Source organism: Gymnoscopelus braueri (genome assembly GCF_963280865.1).
Source record: "Gymnoscopelus braueri genome assembly, chromosome: 14".
Taxonomy (NCBI): domain Eukaryota; kingdom Metazoa; phylum Chordata; class Actinopteri; order Myctophiformes; family Myctophidae; genus Gymnoscopelus; species Gymnoscopelus braueri.
In genome coordinates this window covers 20,621,675-20,628,352 of record NC_137619.1, presented here as the reverse complement: position 1 = coordinate 20,628,352, position 6,678 = coordinate 20,621,675, and positions in this window count along the sequence as shown.

The following is a 6,678-nucleotide window of genomic DNA, read 5'->3' as shown; positions in this document are numbered from 1 at the left end:
GCAGGGACGTGCTGACCACCGGGAAATTTGGGACAATTCCAGAACGGCCGCGCCATTCCAGGCCGCCAAGACAGGGCAAACGGCCGGTGAGCCACCCAAAAAAAAGAAGTTTGCTCCCGTTTTAGGATTATTACGGTCATTTCCGGGTCGTGCGGCCCAATTATTCGTTAAGTTAATGATTGGGCTGGGATGCTTTTCAGCAGTGGCGTAATTTACATAGGGTTGTTGGGTTAAAACAGTGAAACGCCACCCCCCCCCCCGGGGGCGGTTCGGACCAAAATGCCAGGGCTGAATTTTGGTCCCAGCCCACCCCTGCTGCCATGACTGCCAACAATAACTGAAAACATAACATAGCCCTATATAAAGAGAAACAAACTGTGATCCCACTATAAATAAATAAACACATAAACAAATAAACAAATACATAAAATAAACTGCAAGTGGCAAGGGATTCAAGCATATAATATAAGAATATTATGACATGATGATGAAGAGAAAGATGATGGCTCTCAGGAGAAAATGCAGATGAAACACATTGGCATAATGTGGTTCACCAGTGACAGTGTGTAGACCAAGGACCAGTATCTCTACACTGGCCATGGAACGCCTCGGGATTCCCCAGAGGTAAGTGGCTGATGTGGGAAGATGGATTCTCTGCTGGAACTGTTACCTCAGACAGACAGAATACTCTCACTTGTCAGGAAATAAAAACATTATTAGACATTGCTCTTTCTGCATTAGTAGTCATCTTCCAGTTTGTTGGTGATGAGTTTTTTTTTTTTTACCTTTTCCTTTAAAAAGAAAATCTGATTAAATATATAAAGTGCTCACGTGAGCTTGTAGATCTGCTATTTTCAAACAGCCAATGTATATATAGTGTATATAAAGTGCTCATGTGAGCTTGTAGATTGGAGATTTTCAAATAGCTGATGTTGTATAGGTTCGAAGTGTTCATGTGGCCTAAATAGTCGTTTCTTTTGGGCTTGTTTCCATAGACCTGGTTGCTTATTTCTCTCACATAACCTGGCAAGTTGTGGCAACACTGTTTCCTCTCCAGCTCTTATGGGCGCCATATTGTGCAGGGAGCTGTTGTTGAAAGTTGCCATTAAGTCCACTGTGAAGAGATTCAAAACAGTAGACAATGGTTAGTTGTTGTTCAGTTCCGGGCTGTAAAAACAGCCGCACATTGGCAAATACATCGCGGGGAATCACTTTTCACAAGTAAGTTTATGAACAATAATGTTTGGTATTTGACCATTATAAAAATCATGTTTATATACTACTGTCGAATTAGCCGTACTATACAGCCACTCTAGGCAGCTAAAGCTTATGGATGCTGAGACTTTAGATCACTGATTATAAACTAAACTGACCATAATCGATGTTTCCACGTGCATTTGGGTTTTTCAAACTGATTTTATGACGTGATCATATGCAGGCTAGCAACATCAGAGCCATGTGTGTTGGTACACAAAAGGTTATTGATTGATTGATGTAGTTTATTTAGAAAGACATGAGAATAGTACATGACAGTACATGGAAGTACAAATTCACAATACAAGGTCTACTAAACTGGAAACCCTCATTAAGCACTAAGCTTGTTTAAGATGAGAACCCCATGCACACAAATCATGATGAAATATAAGAGGCAGGCAGATATACACACTACTATACAGAATGTCATACAATCAGCTTTCAGGTTACTGGTATGACGAGAGAAAAAAATATATATCTATATACAAAAGAGGAAAATGAAGGAGGGGGGGGTAGGTTAAGACTTAGACAGGGGCCATTTTCGAATTGCAGCCTCCTGAAGGTGTATCTTTAGGGCAGTTTTGAAAGTGAGTAGGGTTTTACACTCCTTTACTCCTTTTGATAGGGCATTCCACATTTTTGTTGAATAGCATGAGAACGAGTTCATTCCCTTTTGTTGAGCCAAATCTGGGTTGAACATGATCCGTGGAGCTGCCTCTGGTGTTATGATCATGGACTGCATTAACATTTTGGAAGTATTTTGACAAATACAGGGGGATCCCAATGTTGTGGTGTATCTTGAAGACCAGGCCCATAGCAAGTTGCTGTACTCTGTCCTCAACCCTAAGCCATCCAATCCTAGCAAAATGAGCAGGGGTTAGATGAAGGTTGAAGTTGAGACGGTTATTATACGCAACACAAGTGTAATATTTCTTGTTCTAGGATAAATTAATATGCAAATCAGGTGATTTGTTTGTCCTTAACCTTAATAATAATAATAATAATAATAAAGATGTCTGTTTATTAAAGTCATGAACCCTAGCATCCCTATCCTGGGGTGAACATTCTGCAAGCAGATCTACAAGGTAGTTGCAAAGTAGGCTATTTTCAGCGAAGGTGGTTATAGTGTAGAGGGGAAAAAGGAGGGGACCTTTTTATAGACCCCTTTAGACCCCTTGGGGACTCGTCAACTAAAATGCGTTAAATGCATTAAAACTGGGAAAGCATCTGTGTCATTTTAGATTTTAGCGTTGGCTATTAAAAAATAGTAGATCTACAAACTCACGTGCAAGCTTGTACATCTGCTATTTTTTTATCTTGAAAGTGTGAGAACTACTGATGTATTGGACAGCCTGTTGACGCGAGGTTACTGATTTTATAAGTCATAATGTACAATCGGCCTCAGGTCTTAATGTAGTGGTGGATATGTTGGTGTAGAGTAGACACTTTACATCTGCTAACCGATGTAACCTTTCTCACTCTTTGAAGGTTCCCCAAAGAGAAAAGGTTAAGGAGGCAATGGGAAGTTTCTCTACGGAGGAAAGCTTTTGCTGCCACCAAGAACTCCTTGTGCTGCAGTGAACACTTCCAGCCGGAGGACTTTGACCGGACAGGTCAGACTGTCCGGCTTAGAGATGGAACCATACCGTCTGTCTTCAGCTTCTCCACTCCTCGAAAAGTAGGTGTATCATTAGGCTATAGGCATTCATAGATGTCCATGATTCATATATCTATGTTCATGTCATAATTGTGTTTCCTTTGCTGTTCTGTGTAAAGCACATTGAATTGCATTGTTGTTGAAATGTTCTGTACAGATAAAATTGCCTTGCCTATCTTACGTATTTGCTAGCTAGTCAATATCTCACTCTGCCAAGAACAGTTTTTCCCCCTTTCTGGACATTGGCATCAATGATGCACTGTATATTACAGTATAATGTCAGATACTTTAACCAGTTTTTAAGTCATGTTCTTCCATTCTAGGCAGTAGCAACAAGGACCACAGAAACCTCAAGAAAAGCTGAAGAGAGCCGCCTGTCAGTGGATGGTCCTCAACATTCCCAACACACTCAACCAAATGGTTTTGTAGCAGCTATGTACAAAACCACTGCGAGCATCAAGGCCACTGCACTGGTACAAATCTCTGTCACTGTTTTCAGACATACTTTGTGCACACAGTGAAACATGCTGTTGTTGAAAATGCAGCACGCACGCACGCACGCAAAACCATGATGCAGTTAGTGGGATTGATGGGTGAGGACATAATGTCATCTGACTGCCAATTGTGAGTGATGTCATATGAATATCACTCAACATTTTCATCCTTCTTCCTACTAGGATCACTCCTATGTGTTGCCTGGTACTCTCAATGGTCTAAAGGCCAAACTTGGAGAATCCAAACTCAGAGAATCCAAACTTAGAGACTCCTTGAAGAGGATGATGCTAGAGCTAAGGAAAGTCAAGGCCAGAGAACGGAGGGCAAAAGAGAAGGTGTCGAGTCTTCTGAAGGATCTGGAGGAGAAGAACTTGATAAATGAAGAGTTGACTGCGAAGCTTGGTTTCTTCTCAGGTAAAATGACAATTCTACTTTATATCTTATGCTCAGATATTGTTTGAATTTTGACTCCTAATTATTTTGTGATAATTGAATTTCAGATGTGCCGATGGCTCTCTTGGCAAAGCAGGGCCATGAGTACACAAAGGACCAGAGAGAGTTTGCCCTCACTCTCCACCTACATGGTCCAAAAGCTTACGACTACTTGAGAAACACTCTACATCTTAATCTCCCCCATCCACATACATTACAAAGGTATTGTTTGTGTTGTTTGATTGCACTTGTGTTGAATTTGAACCCGGTTCAAATACATTAAATTACTTAATTGTTTTATTTTACAAAGGTGGACGAGGACCTCAAATATCTCTGGGCTGGACTGCTTCAACGGAACAGAATCTGAGGGTCCGGAGGGCACTTGCATGGGATATGAGAGTAGCAATATGACATTGGAGAAGACCTCAAGAGATGGCTGTTCGTAGCTACTATGGAGTTGGTGCTGCTGTATGGGGCCGAGACACGGACCTTCACAGCACAACAGGAAAGGGCCCTGGATGGAGTCTACACAAGAATGCTACGATTGGCACTAGGTGTCGCATGGTCGGACCAAATCAGAAATGTGGACCTCTACGGGAACCTACCATGGGTCATAGACCACGTTCGGATAGAGAAGGATGAGGCTGGCAGGGCACTGCGTCAGGCACCCGGAACTAGTGGCAAGCAAACTGACGCTGTGGGGGCCAAGCCAGGCCACAGCCAGGAAAGGAAAGAGGCACACCACCTACGTAGGTACACTACGGCACGACAGCGGAGCTAACAACACAGCAGAGCTCAAGATGCTAGACAGGAGGGTATGGATGGCAGCGATTCAGGAGTTCCAATTTGGTGTTGGCCAGACCTAGCAATTTTTTATTACAAACAGAAATGCATTTTTTTAAATTCATATATATTAAATCACAATTATTAGTGCGTAATCGTCAACTTAAATTTGTAATCGTGACAGCCCTAGCTAGACCACACCATCGCATCACTGTGGATGCCAAACCTGGCCTAAACATGATGTTGGACATGTTGAAAAGAAGATGTGAGGAAGACCCGGATAAGTACGGACATGTGACTCCATGGACGCCATGGCCATCTAGAAGCATGTCCAGTACAATCCTCATTCCCAGAACATTTGCAGATTTGTGGCTATGGGGGTTGGTGTACAAGAGACGGATGTTGCCGTTGAGACTCTTGTTTTCATGGTGGTCGGCCTACAGGGCCATTGGAAGACTCTGATTGCCTATTACCTGACCAAGTCTGTCACCAGACACAGAAGGTCCTTTTTATTCATGCAACATAAGAGTTGTATTGTGTAACAATGGATGGGCATGCCTGCAATGTTAACATTGTGTAACAACTTGGGTGCCAACTAAAGGAAAACCCTCTTGAGCTTTTAAAAAACTTTTTTTCCTCATCCAGTGACTGGTGAGAGGGTTTTTGTGATGGATGGACACTTGCCACATGTTGACACTGACATGGAATATGTTGCAGGTTTTTCAGTTCATACAGGTATGTATGTCACTGTGTTCATATATTATTCAAGCTTTCCCAGTTCTGTTCTAACAATGTTTCTAGTTGGTTTAGCGTCCTAAAGGTGATCATTTATTTCAGGGACCTTAAAGCTGACAATGTCTTGTATTTTTTACCAAGTTGTGCCAAATATCTATTACTGGCACCATGCATTGTCACCGACCTGTGTCTCATGGATGGTTATATGTGGACATACCGTACATGATGCTCTCTTGAGGCAACTTGTTTTGCCATGATCTTATTAATGACATATTCTTCTTTTGAAGGTACCTGTCAGTCATGGGCTTCATCATTAACATCCACACCCTGATGATGATGATGATGATGGTTCCTGAACTGCTTCAAGTGCAGCGTTACATCTACACGTACCGGTTTAGCCAGGACCACTTGGAGTTTCTTTTTAGTTCAATCAGGGGGTAGGGATTTCACAAGTTAATAACTTGTCTTTTCAACAAATTAAGTCAGCAATCATGTCTAAAAAAAAATCTGTAATAACTGTTGTGTGCATCTGTTTTTTTCCCTCTTTTCTCCAGGGCTGGAATAACAACCCAACTGCAGGGCATTTTCTGCCACCTTATGGTCCTGAATGGTGTCCCCCCCCCCCCCCCCCCCCAGTTCTGCAGGCAACGTAGCAGCACAGGATGAGACCAAATCCCTATCAGCTGTGGAGATGTCCTTAGCTGAAGTATCAGATTAAGGGCATCCATCACCATTCATTAATATTGCAGCTATAAAGTCTGACCATAGCTATCTGCCAACCTTCTTAGGTGGTCTTGTGATATTGTTTACATCTCTGGATTTGTCGTTGGACAGATCCTTAGAAAGCGGTCTTGTGATGTATGCCGTGTTAGCCTAGTGACAGATGCTGTACCGACATCGTTTGAGCAGAACCGAGATACCCAGTTTGGTATCGACAATATCACTTTCTATTATTGTCATTAGTTATTCTATTTAACAAAGTGTGGCTGCACCACATAGCCAAACTTGCAACACCAAAATTACAGAATAGTGGCCACACACTGCAAAAGCTGTGCAAAACAGTTCTCTTCAGGGGATTTGAGTTATTTTACTGTACTGAACAGTTTTTTTTTTAATTACCAGTTTGTTATAATGCTCTGTGACTTAGGTATTATAAGCTTTTGGCTTTCTTGGAGTGTTGTGTTATGTTATGCTTTCAGTGCAATTAAAATATGGAATTCTGACTGCCAGTGTCTCAAATCATTTTATTTGTATAAGCTTGTTACATTTTTCTCAATGATGGTCAGTTATTTTTCAGTCTTTCAAAGTTGATAGCTGTGTTC